General features: G+C 40.9%; 1 long non-coding RNA gene across 1 annotated transcript in view; it reads right to left on the bottom strand.

The window, feature by feature from the left end:
* Positions 1-21,306, bottom strand: part of LOC144227633 (uncharacterized) — a 33,529-nt gene extending 12,223 nt beyond the window's left edge. The window contains exons 1-5 of the long non-coding RNA XR_013333982.1: positions 21,242-21,306; positions 18,370-18,490; positions 12,323-12,457; positions 7,593-7,681; positions 1,552-1,714 (exon numbers count right to left, since the gene is read on the bottom strand). This is a non-coding gene — a long non-coding RNA (uncharacterized LOC144227633). The remainder of the gene's footprint in view (positions 1-1,551; positions 1,715-7,592; positions 7,682-12,322; positions 12,458-18,369; positions 18,491-21,241) is intronic.
* Positions 21,307-21,568: the final 262 nt, after the last annotated feature.

Here is a 21,568-nt window from a genome sequence, read left to right as displayed (position 1 = left end):
GATGACACTGTCTCCCACAAAAGCTCATTAGAAGACTCCGTGTCCAAGATTTTTCTGGGGGCTGCTCACACTGGCACTCTCTGCTACACAGATACTCAGATTCCAGACTCCCAGAAGGAAACCAGGTGTGCAGCATAAACTATATCATTTGCACAATTTCAGCACAGTGAACGACTCTTTAATAAGACCATAGTGGGAACCCTTCCCAAACCCAACTTTCCAGGTGCCAACCCAGGGCCAACTTTGTGAGCAGGGCTTTCAAAGGATGGCCTCAGTGCTACATCTGTCTATACCATGTCTTTTAATCCTTTTCTGTACACAGGCATTATTAGCCTCCTTAAAATATATTTTACATGTTTACATTTTGTATTTTTCTATTCTATTCTACTTGTGTTATATATATATTCAGAATATTTATATTATAGGCTAGGTGGCTCAGTCGATTAAGCATCCAACTCTTGATTTCAGCTCAGGTCTTGATCTCATAACTTGTGAGTTCAAACTGTGCATCGGGCTCTGTACTGACAGCACAGAGCCTGCTTGGGATCCTTTCTCTCTCTCTGTCTCTCTCTCATTGCCCCTCCCTCACTCACATGCATGCTCTCTCTTTCAAAATAAATAAACTTAAAAAAATTTTTTTTAATTATACTTTTGGTTTTTTAAATTTTTAAAATTTTTATTTTTTATGTTTTTAAAATTTATTATTGAGACAGAAAGAAACAGTTCATGAGTGGGGGAGGGGCAGAGAGTGAGAGGGAGACACAGAATCTGAAACAGGCTCCAGACTCTAAGCTGTCAGCACAGAACCTGATGCAGGGCTCAAACCCACAAACTGCGAGGTCATGACTGTAGCTGAAGTCAGATGCTTATATTTTTACATTTCAATGTATTATCCACTTTTAAAAGATGTAAAACTGAAACTCAAACATGTTAATATCTTGCTCAGGACCATACAGATCCTATATGGCAAAAGCCAGTATCTAAACCACAGTATATCTGCCTCTAGAAACCATGAAGTTTACTACTACATTGTAATGTCTCAAATCATAGCCTCTAACATATGCAAAATATATTTTATATCAAGATTATCTTACTACATACAGATTCCTCTATGAATCAATTCTTCCACTGGTGATTATAGCTGCTATGAAGCTACAGACGGAGGACGAAAAGGAACAGGTTTGAGTCTCAGTATTTCTCATTTTAAAAGATGCTTGAGAATTTCTGCTGTTCAGGACTGTATCTAATAAGCTTGGAAGGGGCCACTCCATCCTAACAAAAAATGAAAAGCCGAGCAAACTAAATCAATTCTTTTTAGATTCCTTAGAGAAGGGAAGTCGCTGCGCAGACTGGTGAGCTTTCAAGAATCTTCTAGTACAGTCACACAGGACATGTTTCATTCTTTCAGTAATGAGTTGTGACAATGCATGTAAGATATTGTCTCTCCAGAAAGCTCATTAGAAGACTCAGTGCCCAAGATTTTCCTCATATAGGCAGTCTATGCTTAGCCCTCAAATTGGAGAGAATGACAGGTCGATACAGAGAACTTACCAAAGCAGAAACTTCCATGGGAATCAGTGTCAGGGTAGGGAAACCTGAACTGTCATTGATGAATTACTAGAGGCTCAGCATGAACAAGTCCAAGAGATAAAAACTTGAGGGAACTCAGTTATCAGGAGGATCCCCATGCTTCTGTGTGTTATGTCCTGGAGCTCTACCAGGCAGAGGGAGGAAAAAAAGAAATGATTTTGACATATGTTCGATCATTTCCTTCTTAACAAGGTCTGCCCTCAGGATAAACTCTTGACCAGAGCCTGACCTGCTGGGGTTTTATCAGAGCCCAAGTGACTTGGGTAAGGGAAATATCCAATTCCAGCCAGCTCTAGCTTTCCAAATGGGAGAGAAGAAATACCCAGCTCCAAGCAGTCCTGGCCCACCCAAAGGGAGGAGAAAAAAAAAAGAGAAACACTTGCGAAGTTCACAGTCCAAAGGCACAGCCTCCCTTAAGGCCCGAGAACTAATCGTGGCAATTACAGAATGCTTCCCCTCCCCCACCTCACTATTAAAAGTAAATGGATGGGACAAACAAAAGAAAAACAGACTCAGATACAGAGAACAAACTGGTGGTTGCCGGGGTGAGGGCACGGGTGACATAGATAAAAGGGATTAAGAGGTACAAACTTCCAGTTATGAAATAAATGAGTCATGGAAATGGAAAGTCCAGCATAGGGAATACAGTCAATAATATTGGTCAAAATGGATGAAGAAATAACATAGGTGCATTTGTGAGTCTCTTGACACAAAAGTAAGGCCCACCCATGAAAACAGGTTATCTACCCTCTTTGTATTAAAGCACAACTTTAAAAACATTTTAGACGTCGTCTAAAAATAATAATGAAGAAATAAACGCTAATCTACTTTTACAGGGGAGAGAGACCACTTGGTAGTGGTCTACACCATGGTATTTGCTCTTCAACCTTCCAGCCTTTGATTTGCAAAGCAGAAAGCTATCTTCTTACAGGGCATTATTTACATGTCCACACAACAAATACTTTGATCAACTACCCAATCCTAACACAATGAGGAATCATTCATGATTCATCTCGGTCATACGTGTTTCCGATCAAATCATAGAAGATTTATATAGAAGAAATCGGGTTTAGACTGAAGGAAGGAAGTCAGTGGTTACTTGAGTCACCCTGACCCATATGCCCTTCCTTTGTCTCCCTGAACAATGCCTTTATGACCAAAATGTCACTCTGAGCCTTGCTGAAAATTTCAGCTCTATAAATTTACAAATGAATGAGCTTGAGCAAGCTATTGTAACTTTCTGGATCTCAGTGTCCTCATTTGTAAAGTGGGGATAAGAATAATATTTTTCTCATGAAGTGACTCTAAGGACAACATGATATAATGCATTTAAAACTCTTGGCACACTGCCTGGCATTAAAAAAATACTCAATTTTATTTCTTTCTCACTATAATCACAAGGGCCTTAAGTGATCTTTAGGAATTTTTTTTGAAATCTATGTCAACTATTAGAACAGACACCTTTTCTCTCTCTCTCCCTCTCTCTTTTTCCCTTTCTTTCTTTCTTCCTTCCTTTCATTCCTTCTTTCTTTCTTTCTCTTTCTCTCTTTCTTTCTCTTTCTCTCTTTTTCTTTCTTTCTCTTTCTTTCTTTTTCTTTCTTCCTTTCTTCCTTTCTTTCCTTTCTTTCCTTTCTTTCCTCTCTCTCTCTCATTTTTTTACCAGGAGCATTTATGTAATGTTAGCATTATTCTTATCTAAGGGGACCAGATATTAGTAAAGCCATGGAAAAATCCAAATGGGACCTTTGGTGCCAAATGTTGAGAGTGCTGGGATCCATCTGGGACTTTTCCAGGGCTCATGAGCAAGAGCTGAATATCACAAGATGCCAGCCGGCAGGAAAGGGAGCGCCAGCTGAGACGGGAAGATAACCTTGGAGCTAGGAGCACAGACTGCATTCGCTAGCACTTTCTTGTAATCTTTCCTGATAAACTTTTGCTTATTTGACATGTGGGTTGCTAAGGTGTGCTAAGGTGATGAGATGATGGGAGGGAATTGTGCAACAGATGGTCCTCATAGGTTCTTTTTTTTTTTTTTACATGTTTATGTATTTATTTTGAGAGAGAGAGAGAATCCCAAGCAGGCATCATGCTCTCAGTGCAGAGCTCCATGTGGGGCTCCATCTCACAAAGTGTGAGATCATGACTTGATCCCAAATCAAGAGTCAGACGCTTAACCGAGCCACCCAGGCACCTGGGGTCCTAGTATATTTCAACTTTACTAAAGTTGACTCCTTCGAGGTAAAGCTGCAACAGCACACACCTAGCTGCCAAGATGCCTGTGAGCAGCATGAACTTGGACTGCCCTATCTTCCCTACATTTCCCTGTGATCCAGAGAGCCACCACTGTGGCCCAGCAGTCAGAGGGTTTGGTGAGGAGACAGGGAGAGTTAGTAGCAGTAAGAGTTTGCTTATTAAAGGACCTGGTTTTTACTGTGAGGATTTCACAATGTATACAAACATCAAATCATTATGTTGCACACCTGAGACTGATATAACGTTATATGCCAATTATACCACAAGGATGATAATGATAAAGCCCCTCCCCTGAAATGATCTGGGACATTTTGCCCTAAGGTTGTGAGAAAAAGCTTGAGATTTAGAGTCACAAAGATGTGGAGTTCATAGCTTGTTTCCACTGCTGTGTTCTTGGAGATGTTTGTTCACCTCTGGCAACTTATAAAACAGGACAATAGCATCTGTTTTCACTACCTAAGGATTTTATAAGAACCAAATGCAAGGGTGCTTGGCTGGCTCAGTCTGTGGAACATGCAATTCTTGATCTCGGGGGTATAAGTTCAAGTCTCATGTTGGATGTAGAGATTACTTAAACATTTTTTAAATCTAAGAGTCGGAGCACCTGGGTGGCTCAGTCAGTTGAGCATCCGACTTCGGCTCAGGTCATGATCTCACTGCTCATGGGTTCGAGCCCCGCATCGGGCTCTGTGCTGACAGCTCTGAGCCTGGAACCTGCTTCGGGTTCTGTGTTTCCCTCTCTCTCTGACCCTCTCATACTCAATGCTCTGTCTCTCTCTGTTTCTCAATAATAAATAAATGCTAAAAAATAAATAAAGGGGAGCCTGGGTGGCTCAGTTGGTTAAGCATCTGACTTCAGCTCAGGTCATGATCTCACGGTTCGTGGGTTCAAGCCCCACATCGGGTTCTGTGCTGACACCTCAGAGCCTGGAGCCTGTTTCAGATTCTGTATCTCCCTCTCTCTCTCTGCCCCTCCCTTGTTCACGGTCTGTCTCTCTCTGTCTCAAAAATAAATAAACATTAAAACAATCAATCAAGAAATCAATAAATCTAAGAGTTAAATGATCAACAAATATAGAAACATGTTAGAAAATGCCACATACCATAACAGTATTAAGGCACTACCTAAATGAATGCCTTGGAGTGAGGCTTTGTGCAAGCAACCTTTTCAGAGGGAGATGCTTGCTGACAGCCTCCCAGAAGGAGCTGAAGGAACTGAATTAGAAGGTGCCATACTCCAATAAGGCAGCGATTAATGAGCACCCTAAATAAAAACTCTGGAAAAGGGGGCGCCAGCCTGACTAATTCAATAAAGCACCATCATTCTTGATCTTGGGGTCATGAATTGTAGCCCCATGCTGGGTATGGAGTTTACTTAAAAACAAAGCAAAACAGGGGTGCCTGTGGCTCAGTCGGATAAGTGTCAGCTTTGGCTTAGGTCATGATCTCACAGTTCATGGGTTCGAGCTCTGCATCAGGCTCGGTGCTGACAGCTCAGAGCCTGCAGCCTGCTTCAGATTCTGTGTCTCCCTCTCTCTCTGTCCCTTCCTCCCTCCCTCTCTCTCAAAAATAAATAAAACATTAAAAAAATTTTTAAACAAACAAAAAAACCTCCAGGAAGGTACTATATTCAATATAATTTCTTTTAAACCTGTTACGTGCCTTCCCTTGTAAGTTTCTCAATAAGAAATACTACACTTTAACCAAAATTAAAACTGCAGAACTAAAAGTTTAGCTGATGCTTAGAGTGACCAGCGTGCCCATTTATTTATTAAAAAACTAAAATATAGGGGCGCTGCCTGGGTGGCTCAGTCGGTTGAGCCTCCAACTTCGGCTCAGGTCACGATCTCATGGTTCGTGGGTTCGAGCCTCGCATGGCCTGTCTCCTGTCAGCACAGAGCCCGCTTCAGACCCTCTGTCCCCGGCTCTCTCTGCCCCCCTCCCCATTCACTCATGTTCCTCTCTCAAAAATAAATAAACATTAAAAAAAAAAAAAAACCCAAAAACCGAGATTGGAAGTAGTACAGGTCCCTTTAGACCTTACCTAAATAGAAAGAACCAATGTGTAAAATTTAGTGACACTTCAAAAATATTAGCTACAGGAATAATGGTATGATCTGTAACAAGCCACTTAGGCTAATTTCTCTGCAAGATGCAGTTAGCAAGTATGGGTAAGGTTGCTGAATATTTTTGGGGGGGTCGCTGGTTGACTCAATTGGTGGAGCATGCACTCTTGATCTTGGGGTTATGAGTTCAAGCCCCACATTGGGTGCAGAGATTTCTTAAAAGTAAAAAAATCTTGGGGTGCCTGGGTGGCTCCATCGGTTAAGCATCCAACTTCAGCTCAGGTCATGATCACATGGTTCGTGGGATCAAGCCCCACGTCTGGCTCTGTGCTAACAGCTCAGAGCCTGGAGCCTGCTTCAGATTCTGTGTCTCTCTCTCTCCGACCCTCCCCTGCTCACATACACACTCTCTCTCTCTTTCAGAAATAAATAAAACATTAAAAATAAACAAATAAATAAATAAAAATTTAAAAAATCATAAAAATATATTTTCCAACTTTATTTTTCAACCCATTAAAAGGTTTGACAGGCCAAGCCTCAGTTTCCTTGCAGTAAGTATTATGAGCTGTTACCAGGCAAAGGTCAAGGTTTCTGTCCTGGGGATTACAAACTTTAATAATGTGCCTCTAGCTTTGAGAAGATTTTTTTTTAAATAAGGAAATTAAGACATAGAGCTTTTAATTTTATTACAAGATTAATTTTTGTCTTTGAATATTTATCCTATCATGTAAGTGCTATAGGGCCTTCAATTTGCCTGCAACTGTTAATAACAGCAGAGCAAACCAATTTTCAACATACATGAAGTTGCCTAAGATAATTTTTTTAAACTTATGCTTCCATTTTCTAACTGTCCTATCTTCAAAAAATGCCACATCCTTTAAAGAACATGAACAAAACATAAAGGTAGATTTCCATCCCTGCAGGATTTATTTCACTTCACTAAAACCTAATATATAGATTTCATGTAGACCATTCTAAAATTATTAGAGTGCCTATATTAAAATGTAACCAGTTTTTTTCATTGAAAAAACTTTTTTTCTCCATGATATGCTGTATTTTACAAGATTTGCAACAACATTTTCAAAAGAATTTTCCTCTCGGTATGAATAGTCTTTTTTCTTCTTAATTACGCAATAAACGGAACTATGCGAAAGAAGCCATTGGTTTAAAAATACATGGCAATATAAAAGACTTTTGTTTTCCCTTGCTTTGAGGAAATTCAATATAGGAGTTTAGCAAGGTTGGCAGGGGTGATCCTAGAGAGAAAAGGAGGCCCCTTTGCCTCACTTTCAAGTGTTTGAAACTGAACTTGTATTCTAGGCCATTTATTATGTGGGGTGGTTACGTCTTTGAATTAGAATATTTTGCATAAAGAGGGGACCCCCCCATTAAATTTTTTTTTTTAAATGTTTGTGTATTTTTGAGAGAGAAAGACAGAGCGTGAGGGGAGGAGGGGCAGAGAGAGAGAGGGAGACACAGAATCCCAAGCAGGCTCCAGGCTCTGGGCCGTCAGCACAGAGGCTGCTGCGCGACTCGAACTCAGGAAGCGTTAGATCATGAACTGAACTGAAGTCGGACACTTAACTGACTGAGCCACCTGAGTGTCCCGAAAGACACCCCCCTTTTTAATTAAATGTTTCTTAATACATATGGGCAATAAAAATAAGGCGGTACAATTCTTACCACACTGTGACATCATTCTGCCTGTGCCAGATTCTTCAAGTCCCAAAACACAAGGGTCCTCAGTGATTGGCTGTGAGGTCATTCCAGGCCTTTGTTGGCAATGACAGCATGAAAGAAAAATACAAAGTGAGTACGGTTATTTTGATGCACCCTTTGTTAATAAATGATGTGCAGATTACCTGTCTAGATCTGGTTCACTGTCGAATGGACTCATCATTTTGGACTATTGTGCCAATACGTTATATCAACATAAAGGAGCCAGAAAACTATCATGATTTAGAACAGAGTATAGTGGTTTAATTTTTAAAAATAGAAGGCATCCTTTTTTTTTTTTTTTGTATACACAGGAGTCTGTGTCATTGTGGTGAGGGACAGAAGCAGAGAAATGTTCACCTTAAGCATGGAAGGCTGACCTACAGCTTGCCCCGTTCCCATAAGGATCAAAGGCATGCAGGTTGCTACATTTTTACAGGGTCTCATGAATGACTGTATATCTCACCAATACTTACATGGAACTGAATGATCAACAGCAGAAAAATCTTGTGAAAGTAGGTTTTTTAAAAAAAATTTTTAAAAATGTTTTATTTATTTCTAGGAGAGAGAGAGAGACAGCGTGAGCAGGGGAGGGTCAGAGAGAGAGAGAGAGACACAGACCGAAATTGGCTCCAGGCTCTGAGCTGACAGTCAGCACAGAGCCCGACGCGGGGCTCGAACCCACGAACTGCGAGATCATGACCTAAGCGAAAGTTGGATGCTTAACTGACTAAGCCACCCAGGTGCCCCATTGTGAAAGTAGTTTTACAAGCAGAATTTCAAAGAAGACATTTATAAGCTAATATCTCCCCTCCCGCCTTGAGTACTAAGCGTATAACCACCAGCTTCATACAACAGAAGTTCGGTTCTTTCTGCCCACAGGTCCCATCCCCACGCTACTTAAGTAAACCTACTAAGATGCACCATATAGCGTCTCAAGGAGTCTTGTGCTCTAGGACCTTATAACAATTGTATCTAAAACTATAACATTAACAAAATTACTGTTAGTAACAAGAGGTTCAGAAGTTGGTGTTTGTGTGAGCATTCCGACTTTTGCCAAGGGAGACGAAATCAACCCAGCTGAATATTTAATAATGCACGATAGACGGGTGACTTTTCTCTCTTGAAAAGTTATCAGGGGTCCCTGCTGCTCTAGCCTCAGAAGAGTGAGTTGGTATACCAGACATGCTAACATACATCATTAGCATCTTATAAAAAAAATCCTAATAGTGGTCAACTATACTCACACACACCCCCTCCAAAAAAAAAAAAAAAAACCCAGAAACAAAACCAAAAACAAACTAACAGGACATTATCAGAATGGAGACCTCTCTTTTAAATATGTGAAGACATTTCACANTTTTTTTTTTTTTTTTTTTAAAGCATTTTGATGCTGATCCTAAAAATACTCATACCCTTGATGGGAATGGGAATCCTGCAAACTTACAAACAGAATGTGATACCTTTAAAAAGAAAATAAAAGAAGCTGGTGGCATAGACCTACTGGAGGTAATGATTCTCATAATAGGCACACACAAGGCAAGTGCCCTGTTCACAGCAGGAGGAAGAAGCCAGTCATGTGTAGAATCACCTCTGAACTACATTTGTATATGATGAAGATGCTACTTTATTTTTTTTAATTTCAGAGGAAGAGAGCATAAATGGGGGAGAGCGGAAGAGGGAGAGAGAAAGAGAATACCAAGTGGGCTCCATGCTCAGTGCAGAGCCCAATGTGGGGCTTGATCCCACGACCCTGGGATCATGGACTGAGCCAAAACCAAGGGTCCGACACTTAACCACCCGAACCACCCGGGCGCTCCCAAAGATGATACTTCAGAACTAAGAGTTAAAACTGTGATTTACTAAAAGTTTACAACATGTGCACAATTCACCTGTAGGTCCACTGTAGAGTATGGTAGAAGGAAATTGAAGAATATTGAAGCAAAGTCTTACTTAAGTGAACAGAATATATTTTATAAGAAGCAGGTGAATTTCAGCAATATAATAAAACATTGGGAATTAAATTTTTTTAATGTTTATTTATTTTTGAGAGAGAAATAGAGTACAACCAGGGGTGGGGCAGAGAGAGAGGGAGACACAGACTCCAAAGCAAGCTTCAGGCTCTGAGCTGTCAGCAGAGAGCCCAATGCAGGGCTTCAACCCATGAACCCTGAGATCATGACCCGAGCTGAAGTCAGACACTTAACCAACAGACACTTAAGCCACCCAGGGGCTCCTTAATATTGCCATTTTTAAAAGTTCAATATCTATATATTAAACATTCCAAGGCGCCTGGGTGGGTCAGCTGGTTAACCATCTGACTCTTGATTTCTACTCAGGTCATGATCTCAGTTTTGAGAGTTCAAGCTCTGCATCGGGCTCTGTGCTGACAGCTCGGAGCCTAGAGCTTGCTTCGGATTCTATGTCTTCCCTTTGCTCTCTCTGCCTCTCTCTCTCAAAAAATAAGTAAACATTCGATATTTGGAATGCATCTATTTTACACTAGGGGCTTAGAAGAAGTACTTGGCTCTCACAACTGATAAGCTGTTTATTATAAACATTTTATTTACAAACTTCATTATAAGAGTCTATAAAACAGCACAGAAGTTAGACATCTGCTTGTGTAGAAAATTTTAAAAGTCACTTTAAAGGTGGAGATTCTGCATTTCAAGTACCATTTCAAGACATGACCCCAGAGGCATAATATACAAAGATTTATGTCTTTTAATCATATAAAGATACTTTAAGACTTTCAGGTATTAATTGATTATACCGAAAATTTTAATTTTGGAATAATCTCTCTACATTTTATCTGCATTATATACAAGCTTTTCTGCACATGAGTGCCTTAGTCATCTTTCTACAGTGTCATCTGGACATCAAAAGTCCTACTGTATATTGTTGGTAAAGGAAATTTGAAGAGAAGACAGTGCTTAAAACTACAGTTTATATCCTTTTGAAAAAATTAGTATAGTGCATATTTTTGACATACCTTCTTCTTTAGCAATTTTTCGAGAAATGTGCCTTTATTTTTATTTAATGAGTTGGGTTCAGGCCCTTAATATAAACATCTTGGCTATTATGAGATGTATACCAATAGCACATTAAGGAAATTCTTTTGAAGAGAATTTTCTCATTATTGTTAAACTTCCCAAATGATTAACTTTATTCCATATATATATAAATGACATATATATGTAAATGTCTAAAAGGCTAATATATAAAGTGCATATACAAGGAATAACTATAAACTATTTTAGATTGCCATAGCAACTTGCATCTTAAATTGCAAATAAAACTATATTGTTTTCTACCTTTTTTACATTTAATTCAAATAAAGCTCATATAAACAAGAAGGTAGCAGGAAGATCTTGGTGTGCTATGGAGTCAGAGTCTGCATTCCCTTCCTGGAAATGCTACACTCTGCCACTAGAGGGCACCATGTACACACGGGGCAGAGAGAGAGCCAAAGGCCTCTTTCTCGTTCTTGATTTGTTTCACTGAAGGAATAACCCAGCCAGTGAGGGTGTGAGTGGAGATCAGAGCTGGTGGGTAGGTTACTACAGCACTTCTGTGCAATTTCAAACTTTTTTATGATGTCCCTAAACCTTTCAGCCCCCCAGGGGAACGAACCTGAGTTCAGCCTTGATTCAGATGGGAATACAGAATGTAATTACGATGGAATGATTGTTTTTAAAGGTCGCTGGCAATATGAACAAAGAGTTAAGAGCTGAGGAGGGTCTTTTGTGTTTGAAACAGTCCATTCTAACAACCAGACCAAGCCCCAGTCCATTCCCAGCTGTAACAATTTCTAAGTAACTTTGTACAAACTAAGAGGGGGAATCAGGTTCCACATACAAATATTTGGTTGCAAGAATACATTCATACTTTTTATGCATCATATGTTTCAGAGTTTCACTCCAGGGGTGTGTGGCTGGCTCAATGATAGAACATCTGACTCCTGACCTCAAGGTGGTGAGTTCAAGACCCACACTGAGTACAGAGATTACTTTTATTAAAAAAAGATGAAAAAAGTTACATTTGTTATATTAATATTTATTTTTAATATTTATATTAATGTTTGTTTTTAAGAATGTAATGTTAACATAATCCAAACTAACCTAATTAATTTTATATTTAGCTAGCAAAGAACAAATAGCAATAGCTGACGTGATTGCAGAAATTTGCAGGATTGTGAATATTTGATTCAATATTTATTTGAGATGCTCCTAAAAGCAGAATTGCAGTGTCTCAAGATAAGATTGCCCAGCTTTTCAAAGGCAGAATTTTAGATGGGGGGAAATCCATATTGATGAATTGTTCAAAATATTAAAGAAAATCTATGAGAAGAAGCTGACACATAAGAAAGAGTCTGTTTTTCTGTTTGTAAGTAACATTTACGAGTGATGCCTACAATTGAAGTAGCTTTCTAGATCATAAACTAAAAACAATGGGACCTTGTCACGTGCAGGTAATTCACATTGTCATGTCTATAAGGAAGACGAATCCTGCTCCAAAGACAAATGAAGAGATCTTACCTCTGGGTCTCTTGAAGAGGCAGCAAAAAATTGAATTTAACTGCATGACACAGAGCAAATGGTCATAAACGTCTTCCTTAGCAAACACCAACTTTTCCTTTCCTTTTCCCCAATATCAGCGACTCTAACTTCTTCAATCCTTCTCTTTAAAACACTCACCATTCCAGCCTTCCTTCTCAATTTGCTAGCTCCTCATTCTTGTCTTTTCTTGGTTCCTCATGCCTGCTTCCGTAGAATATTCCGGGCTCTTCAATGTTACATCATTCCCATTTCCTCTCTCAGCCAAAGAAGTCCCTTGGAAAGTGAAGGAAGAAGAAAGACTGTATTTCTATCCCCCACAGAAGAAGTGATGGGGACATCATACTGCCAAAAAGAGAAGGGAAAGAACAGGAAAGAAAGAAATTACTTCTGCTAAGAGATGCTTTGTGAAATCATGTTTGCTTTTGTTAGGTTTGATACCAGCCAAATTTGGCTTTACCTGGTCCAATCATTTTCTTAAAATCACAAATAGAATCAGAAACACTTTGACCTGGAAGGGATCAACAAATACAAATCTCACATTTTACAGATCAGAAGGCTGAGACAAAGAGAGTATTGGATTATCCAAAGTTCCTCCCTGATGAGAGAGCTCCATTTCTTTTTTTTTTTTTTAATGTTTTATTTATTTCTAGGAGAGAGAGAGACAGCATGAGCAGGGGAGGGTCAGAGAGAGAGGGAGTCACAGACTGAAACAGACTCCAGGCTCTGAGCTGTCAGCACAGAGCCCGACGCGGGGCTCGAACCCACGAACCGCGAGATCATGACCTGAGCGAAAGATGGACGCTTAACCGACTAAGCCACCCAGGCGCCCCGAGAGCTCCATTTCTTAACCCAAATCCACTGACCCTGACCTCCTTTGTCCATTATAGCACACTGCTTTGAGCTCAGGTTTTAGTTTGAGGTTAGTTTTGTTTTGCGTTTTTTTCCCCTATATACGTTATATTGAGGTTTTCCTTCCCAGAAAAGCCAAACTCTGAAACAATCAATATTAAAGTACTATTAATTGCAAACCTTTTGTATATAAATGATAAACTGTAAACATCTCAGAAATACAGTGTGTATATTTTTATAAAAGTGATTTTGTGAATATTGGAAGTTTTAGAATATTGGAAAGCNTATTTTATTTTATTATTTTATTTTACAGTAAGTTCTATGCCCAAAATAGGACTTGAACTCATAACTTCTATATCAAGAGCCACATGCTCTACTGATTGGTCCAGCCAGGTACCCCTATACTTATTTATATAAAATAAAATACAACTATGGGGGTAGCTGGACAGCTCAGTCAGTTAAGCATCTAACTTTGACTCAGGTCATGATCTCATGGTGTGGGTTCAAGCCCCAAGTCAGGCTCTGTGCTGACAGCTCAGAGCCTGGAGCCTGCTTCAGATTCTGTGTCTCCCTCTCTCTGCCCCTCCCTCACTAGTGCTCTGTCTCTGTCTCAAAAATAAATAAACCTTAAAAAATTTTTTTAGGGGCACCTGGGTGGCTCAGTCGGTTGAGCATCCGACTTCAGCTCAGGTCATGATCTCACAGTTTGTGGGTTCGAGCCCCGCGTCGGGCTCTGTGCTGACCCCTAGCTCAGAGCCTGGAGGCTGTCTTTGGATTCTATGTCTCCCTCTCTCTCTGACCCTCCCCTGTTCATGCTCTCTCTCTCTCTCTCAGAAATATAAAACATTTAAAAGATTTTAAAAAAATAAAAAAATAAAATTTTTAAAAATAAAATATGAAATGTTTTAAAAATTGAGATTTGTCTAATCATCTCCACTTCTTTGATAGAAAACATAAAGAACTTTCTTTTTTCTCCTTTACCATTGACGACTCTCTTCTCTGATCAAGTACAACCCTTCACAAGGTATACTAAATTCTGCCTAGAACACATTTTCTAGCAAAGCTATAGGAATACAAGCACGAGCAGGTCATTCTCTTGAGCACCTCGGTTTAATAAAACAATCTAGCCACGCCCACCTCATAATTATTGAAACCATCCCACCAACCAGAATGTCACACTCCTCATTAGCATTTTTTCCCTTAAGATTTTTATTGTTAAGTAATCTCTACACCCAATGTGGGGCTCGAGCTTACAACCCCAAGGTCAAGAGTTGCCTCCTCTTCCAACTGAGCCAAACAGGTGCCTCTCTTACATCTTTCAAGTAACTCCACCAAAAAATGTTTCACATTTTTCTTTCCCAGGAGGTTAAAAAAAAAAGTACTTCAACAATACTTCTTTATGAAACACAAAATACATTCCATTTCTTTTTTATCAAATTATTGCTCCAGAGAGCATTAATCTTGACTTTCTTAGTGGCATACTTAATTAAGATGCTCACAGAAATAAACATTCATTGGGAGGATTCTGGATCATGTCACAAAAGGCAAGATGACCACTTTTTCTTTTAAACAGATATAAAGGCTTGTCTGCTCCGGAAGGAGTATTATCACCTGCAAACAAAAAGTATGATGGCATCATCGCTTTTTGTGTAATTAACAAAAAGAGAAAACAATCACATACGCAAAACAGCCCCAAGTATGTTTGTCTTTATCTGGGAGCCTTTGTAACCTTAGCTTGGCTTAAATTAAGGAAATGTGGGACACCTGGCTGGCTCAGTCGGAAGAGCATGTGACTCTTGATCTCAGGGTCATGAGTCTGAGCCGCATGTTGGGTGCAGATATTAATAAAAAGTAAACACTCCATGAGAGTGAGAACACTGAGAAATTTGCTAATGGGTTTACATTAATGAAAATGTATATTGGTATAACCTTGTCCAAACACAATTTGGCAGTGGATAGTAAAATCTTTATTTATAAAATTTAAAAAATTTCTTTTTTTTTTAAACTTTTTAATGTTTATTTATTTTTGAGATGGAGACAGAGAGAGCATGAGCAGGGGAGGGGCAGAGAGAGAGAGGGAGACACAGGATCTGAAACAGGCTCCAGGCTCTGAGCTGTCAGCACAGAGCCCGACGTGGGGCTTGAACCCACGGACCATGAGATCATGACCTGAGTTGAAGTCTGACGCTTAACTGAATGAGCCACCCAGGCACCCCAAAATTTAAAAAACTTATAACATTTATTTTAAAAAATTAGTGTTTTTTGGGGCGCCTGGGTGGCTTAGTCGGTTAAGCGTCCAACTTTCGCTTAGGTCATGATCTCGGGGTTCGTGGGTTCGAGCCCCACGTCGGGCTCTGTGCTGACAGCTCAGAGCCTGGAGCCTGTTTCAGTCTGTGACTCCCTCTCTCTCTGACCCTCCCCTGCTCACGCTGTCTCTCTCTCTCTCTCCTAGAAATAAGTAAAACATTAAAAAAAAAATTAGTGTTTTTATTTATTCCTTAAAAAAATTTTTTAGGGGCGCCTGGTGGCTTAGTCGGTTAAGCGTTAAAATTAAAATTTTTAATGTTTTATTTATTTCTGAGAGAGAGAGACAGCATGAGCAGGGGAGGGTCAGAGAGAGAGGGAGACACAGAATCCGAAACAGGATCCAGGCTCTGAGCCAGCTGTCAGCACAGAGCCTGATGTGGGACTTGAACCCACTAACTGGGAGATCATGATCTGAGCCGAAGTAGGATGCCCAACTGACTGAGCCACCCAGGCACCCCAACATTTATTTATTTTTGAGAGACAGACCACGAGCAAGGGATGGGTAGAGAGAGGGAGACACAGAATCCGAAGCAGACTCCAGGCTCCAAGCTGTCAGTACAAAGTCTGATGCGGGGCTTGAACCCATGAACCATGAGATCATGACCTGAACCAAAGTCAGAGGCTTAACCGACTGAGCCACCCAGGTGCCACTATTTATAAAATTTTTTTAATGTTTATTTTTTTCTGAGAGAGAGAGACAGCATGAGCAGGGGAGGGTCAGAGAGAGAGGAAGAGACAGCATCTGAAGCAGGCTCCGGGCTCTGAGCTGTCAGCATAGAGCGTGATGCTGGGCTGGACCTCACAAACTGCGAAATTGTGACCTGAGCCGAAGTCAGGCGCTTAACCGACTGAGCTGCCCAAGCGCCCCTAAAATTTTTAAACTAGAAACTAGTTGTGACTTCTATTGAACAATTTTTCTTTCAAGGATTTGCTTATGAAAATAATCGGAGTTAGGCAAAAAGGTTTATCACTCATTACCTTAAATAACAAAAAGCTGAGGAACACCTAAATACCCAACAGGGTTATAAATTCATATGATATAAGAAAAGGATCAATACTATGCAGCTACCAAAAATATTGTTAAGCAAGAGCTAGGAGTATACAAAATTGTTTATGATGTATTTTAGGGAAAAAAAAGCAAACATAAATACATGGAGAATCCATGTGAATAGGTTTTAAAAGCTGTAAAGAATATACAACAAAAAGTTCCTGATGATTCTCCTGGAATGGTAATCAAATACATAGCATTTGTCGTCTTCTATAATTTTCTGTACTTTCTAAAAAAATTTTTTTAGTGTTTATTTTTGAGAGAGAGAGAGAGAGAGAGAGAGAGAGTGCAAGTCAGGAAGAGGCAGAGAGAGAGGGAGACACCGAATCCAAAGCAGGCTCCAGGCTCTGAGCTGTAAGCACAGAGCCTGACACGGGGCTTGAACTTACACCGTGAGATCATGACCTGAGCCAGAGATAGACACTTAACTGCCTGAGCCACCCAGGCGCCCCGATACTTTCTAAATTTTCTACAATAAACATGTAGTGAGTGCTTTTGTAATCAGGATAAAATATTCTGGGGCACCTGGCTGGTGGAGTCAGGAGAGCCTGAGACTCTTGACCTTGGGGTTGTAAATTTGAGCCCCACAGTGAGTGCAGAGATTCCTTAAAATAAGGTCTTGAAAAAAAAATTCTTTGCTTTCTTTCTTTCTTTCTTTGTTTTTTAAGCCAGGCCTTTCTCAACTGACTGTCCAAACAGTCATGTTTGTCACATTGTCATGTGACAATGACGCGTATTCAGGAGACAGTTTGCCACACTGTTGCGATCGTGTTCCGATCACACTTGCTTGTCCCAGATGCGGGCAGACCACTTATCACCCTTGGCTCTCGAGCTCGGCGGAGCTTCCTCTGCTCCAGCAGCCCACAGTCCAAGGAGAAGCGCCTCAGCGGGCCGGCCCCGAGCCACGGAGCCTCCCCAAAGCCTGCGGGGGGGACCAGAAAGGCCAATTCCCCACCAACAGGCAGACGGTGACACTTCCTCCCGGCTCTTGTAAAGTCAGCCACATTGGTGCAGACACAGCTGAAACAAGGCAGGCGAATTCTGTCGGACCAGGCAAAATTAGTCCCCTCTCAATGGAGTCTTGTGCCAGGCCAGCTGGCGTCCGCCATGCCCTCGGCTGGTTCAAGGCAGAGCCACTAAGTGGGTAATGGGCAAAAAAGTGAGGCTGTGAATTGGGGACCTGGGCGACTCAGCTGGTGGGGAGGTGGGCTTCAGCTCCGTGAGTCTGAAACCGTACCCACGGGGCTGAGGAGGTTAAAACTGTCCCTGGCAAGGGGGGCCTGGGTGGCTTAGTCGGTTAAGCGTCCGATTTTCGCTTAGGTCATGATCTCGCGGTTCGTGGGTTCGAGCCCCGCGTCGGGCTCTGTGCTGACTGCCTGCTCAGAGCCTGGAGCCTGTTTCAGTCTGTGACTCCCTCTCTCTCTGACCCTCCCCTGCTCATGCTGTCTCTCTCTCTCTCTCTCTCTCCTAGAAATAAATAAAAACATTAAAAAAAATTAAAAAAAAAAAAAACTGTCCCTGGCAAGACTCCCACGGGCTCCCCCCTTCTTCGCAGGAACGTGAACCTTATTTTTTGGGAGCAAACAGGAAAAGCTCCAGGCAGCCGAGGCCAGTATGAGCTTGACCACTGACTCACACCTGCACAGATGGGGTGTCCAGTCACCCCCTACCTCACTGTAATGTTCAACTCCGCACCCAAACAGGGGCCTCGTTAATGTAACACAGGACACACAAACAGACATGTCTCCTAAGTACCCCTGCACAACCTTACGCTGACCTTGACCTGCAATGATAAAGCTCCCCTTTCTGAATATTCATCTTAACCCTCAGTAAAAGAAATCCGCGCACCCTCACTCCAGGAGTCATGGTTTGGGATCTTATGCTCCGCGACCTCTTTTATTTTCTGCAAATGAAGTCTCTTTTGGGTAACAACTCTGCCTGCTATAGTGTCTCTGTGTCACCTACCAAGGAGCAAACTCACGTTCGTTCAGTTCCGGATGCTGTGAGGAGGTGGGAAGAATTCCATACACAGTGAAGTGGGAAGGAGTCCTGGGTGCCAGTTGTGTCTCCCTTTTCCTCTCTCTGACTTCTAGCTCCTTCTTCTATAAAATAGTGGGGTGGGAGGTAGATAGGTTAAATGAGCTAAAAAGTTGCTTCCAGCTTTCAGAACCTTTATAATGATTTTTAATGAAGTTATACAGTATACATTTCGCTCGATACAAATTCACTACGTGCCTAGCAAGCAGGACCAAGGTGAAAAAAACACATTGCGCAGCCACAGTACTCACAGTCCAAAGCACTGACAAATTTCCCAGCCCAGTATGTATAATAATTCACTACACCATTTATTTAGGAGAATATTTTTTACCAAGATTGAATTTTTTCCATTGCCAAGAAAGCTTCTTTTGTTTTCATTTTTTAAAATAGTTTATGTAGTTTTTGAGACAGAGAGCAGGGGAAGGGCAGAGAGAAAGAGAGAGAGAGAGAGAGAGAGAGAATCCCAAGCAGGCTCTGCACTGTAAGCAAAGAGCCCAATGTGGGGTTCGAACTCAAAAACTGGGAGATAGTGACCTGAGGTGATATCAAGAGTTAGACGTTTGACTGACTGAGCCACCCAGTGCCCCAACCAAGAAAGCTTCTTATCCTTTGTTAATAAAACAATGTACTGAGGGGCAACATAGGTTTGGGTAGAAGCTTGAGACAGAATCAGAGAGTTCCAGTTAAATCTGAACTTCCCTCATTTGCTAACAGGATGGCATTGGAAAAATTACTTAAATTCGGCTTCAGTTTCCTCACCTGTTAAATGGGAATAATAATAGTACCTATTTCCTATGGTAATTTTTTAAAAGATTTAATTTTTAAGTAATCTCTACACCCAATGTGGGGCTTGAACTCACAACCCCAAGAACAAGAATTGCACGTTCCCTAACAGAGCCAGCCAGGTGCTCCTTTCCTGGGATATGTACAGGGAGTAAATGACCTGAACCACATCAACTAAGTTCTCAGTAAATCATCATTATTTGTTGTTAATATAGAAAGTGTAAAAATAATTTTAATATGTTTAACAAAGCACAAAATCTTAGAATTTTAGATTGAAAGGGACTTTAGAAAGAATCAATTTCAGGGCATGTAGGTGGCTCAGTGGGTTACACATCCGACTCGATTTTGGCTCAGGTCATGATCTCAGGGTTCGTGTGTTCAAGCCTTGTATCCGGCTTTGCGCCGACAGCTCAGAGCCTGCTTAGGATTCTCTCTCCCCCTCTCCTTCTGCCCCTCCCCCACTCATGCATGCACATATGCTCTCTCGCTCTCTCTCAAAATAAATAAATAAATAAAAACGTTAAAAAAAAGAATCGATTTTGTTTCACTCTTTTCATGTTACATAAGGAAACTGAGAGTCAGAGGTTGAGTAGAGCCTTGGGATCCCTAAGAGCTATTTTATTTTCTTTATATATCCCAAGAGTTAATTAGAAAATGTAATGTGCTTTCCTGAGAAACAAAAACTTTTTTTCTGAATCATGTGGAAATTATTTCGAGGATTTCTATTATTTTGACTCTTCTATGTGCTCTATTAAAATTTGACTTCATTGAAATTTGACTGTCATTTCTGAGTCTTTCCAAAAAGAATCTGGCATTTTAGCTAAATAGACCAACTGATCCTTGCCTCAGCTTCTTTGGAGAATCCACTGTGATTATTCCAAGTAAACTTATACTCTCCCTTTCTGTGTGTATGTGCCATGCAGGCTGTTTTCTCTTAGTTTTTCTGGCCACTTTTGGCTAGTTAGAAAAAAATACTTTCAACTTTAGAAACGCCAAGTTTGGGTCATTGACTGCAATTAGACAAATACCTTCTCTGGAAATCAAGACTCAGGTTATACGACATTGTCTGCAGGACAATAAGACAGAAGGAAAGAGAGAGAAGGCAAACTAACATTTTTATCCCACACTTTCCATATGCCCATGGACTCCCTTAATCTTCACAACAACCCATGAATTAGATATCACTATTCTCATCATAGGTGGAAAAGCTAAGCACCAGGGAGTAACTTGCCTGAAGTCACAGAGTTAGGAAATGGAGCTGAAGTATGAATCCAGGCCTGTCTGCCTCCGTATTTTTTCCAGTAAATCAGCCACACTCTCTCCCACTCATGATCAACATGATATTCAAATTTAAAATTTTTTAAGGCTTTTATTTATTTTTTAGAAAGAGAATGAGAGAGAGAGAGAACCCGCATGAGCAGGGGAGGGGCACAGAGAGAGGGGGACAGAGGATCCAAGCAGACTCCGCACTGACAGCAGGGAGCCCAATGTGGGGCTTGAACTCACAAACAGTGAGATCATGACCTGAGCTGAAGTCAGACACTCAACCTACTGAGCCACCCGGGCGCCCTGTTATCTTCATGATAGTCAACAGATGGAGTACCTCTTGATGTTAAAACAAAACAAAACAACCCCCCACCCCAATTCCTACAAGATGGTATAGTCACACATTTGGAGAAAAGAAATCCATTATGCAATTCACTAAAAAGTGCGACGAATACCTAAGAGGTGTTACCAACGCATTGCGCTTCAATTGTGAAGACTCATCCCAAGTAAGGTGAGGCTTTAGTCCTTCCTAATAAGATTTTCTTGTATTGTGTGTAATGATTCTTGTATCACAGGGGCAGAGGAACTTAATGGATGAAGACAGAGAAGAACCGTATGGGTTTTATTTCCATAAAAGCTTCTCTCGAAATCCAATCTCCTTGGAATTGATCAAGTCATTTTCCTGGCCTTTTTGAGGTTAAAGGTTTTGTGTTCTCTTTCACCTCCCTCCTCTGGCTTTTTTTCAAGCATTTTCCCAGTCCACTTACAGTTCAGAACAGATGTGGATGCTGGCCTGCTCCCAGAGTCTTGCTGCTAAATCATGACTCCACCAATCCCCGCGGACTGAGTAGTGCCAAAGCAGAAAGTGACTTCAACCCACAGCAGAATCTGTGTTGCTGCCAATCCGGTTGAAGCCCAAAGGAAGCAATTCTATTTGCAGCGCCTTTTTTTTTTTTAACTTCCAGTTTATGCTGAGAAGGTATAGTACATCACATCACATTTTGGTGATTTACACAGTACATACTAAGGCCCGTCTCTTCTGTATTGCTCCCAACATTACATTTGTCAATTCCCCTGGCTGGGAGAGCTGGGGC

The sequence above is a fragment of the Crocuta crocuta genome, unplaced genomic scaffold (genome assembly GCF_008692635.1).
Source record: "Crocuta crocuta isolate KB4526 unplaced genomic scaffold, BGI_CrCroc_1.0 scaffold41, whole genome shotgun sequence".
In the NCBI taxonomy this organism is placed as follows: Eukaryota; Metazoa; Chordata; class Mammalia; order Carnivora; family Hyaenidae; genus Crocuta; species Crocuta crocuta.
Note: the sequence above shows the minus strand (reverse complement) of the source record. Positions and strands in the feature narration are given on the sequence as shown.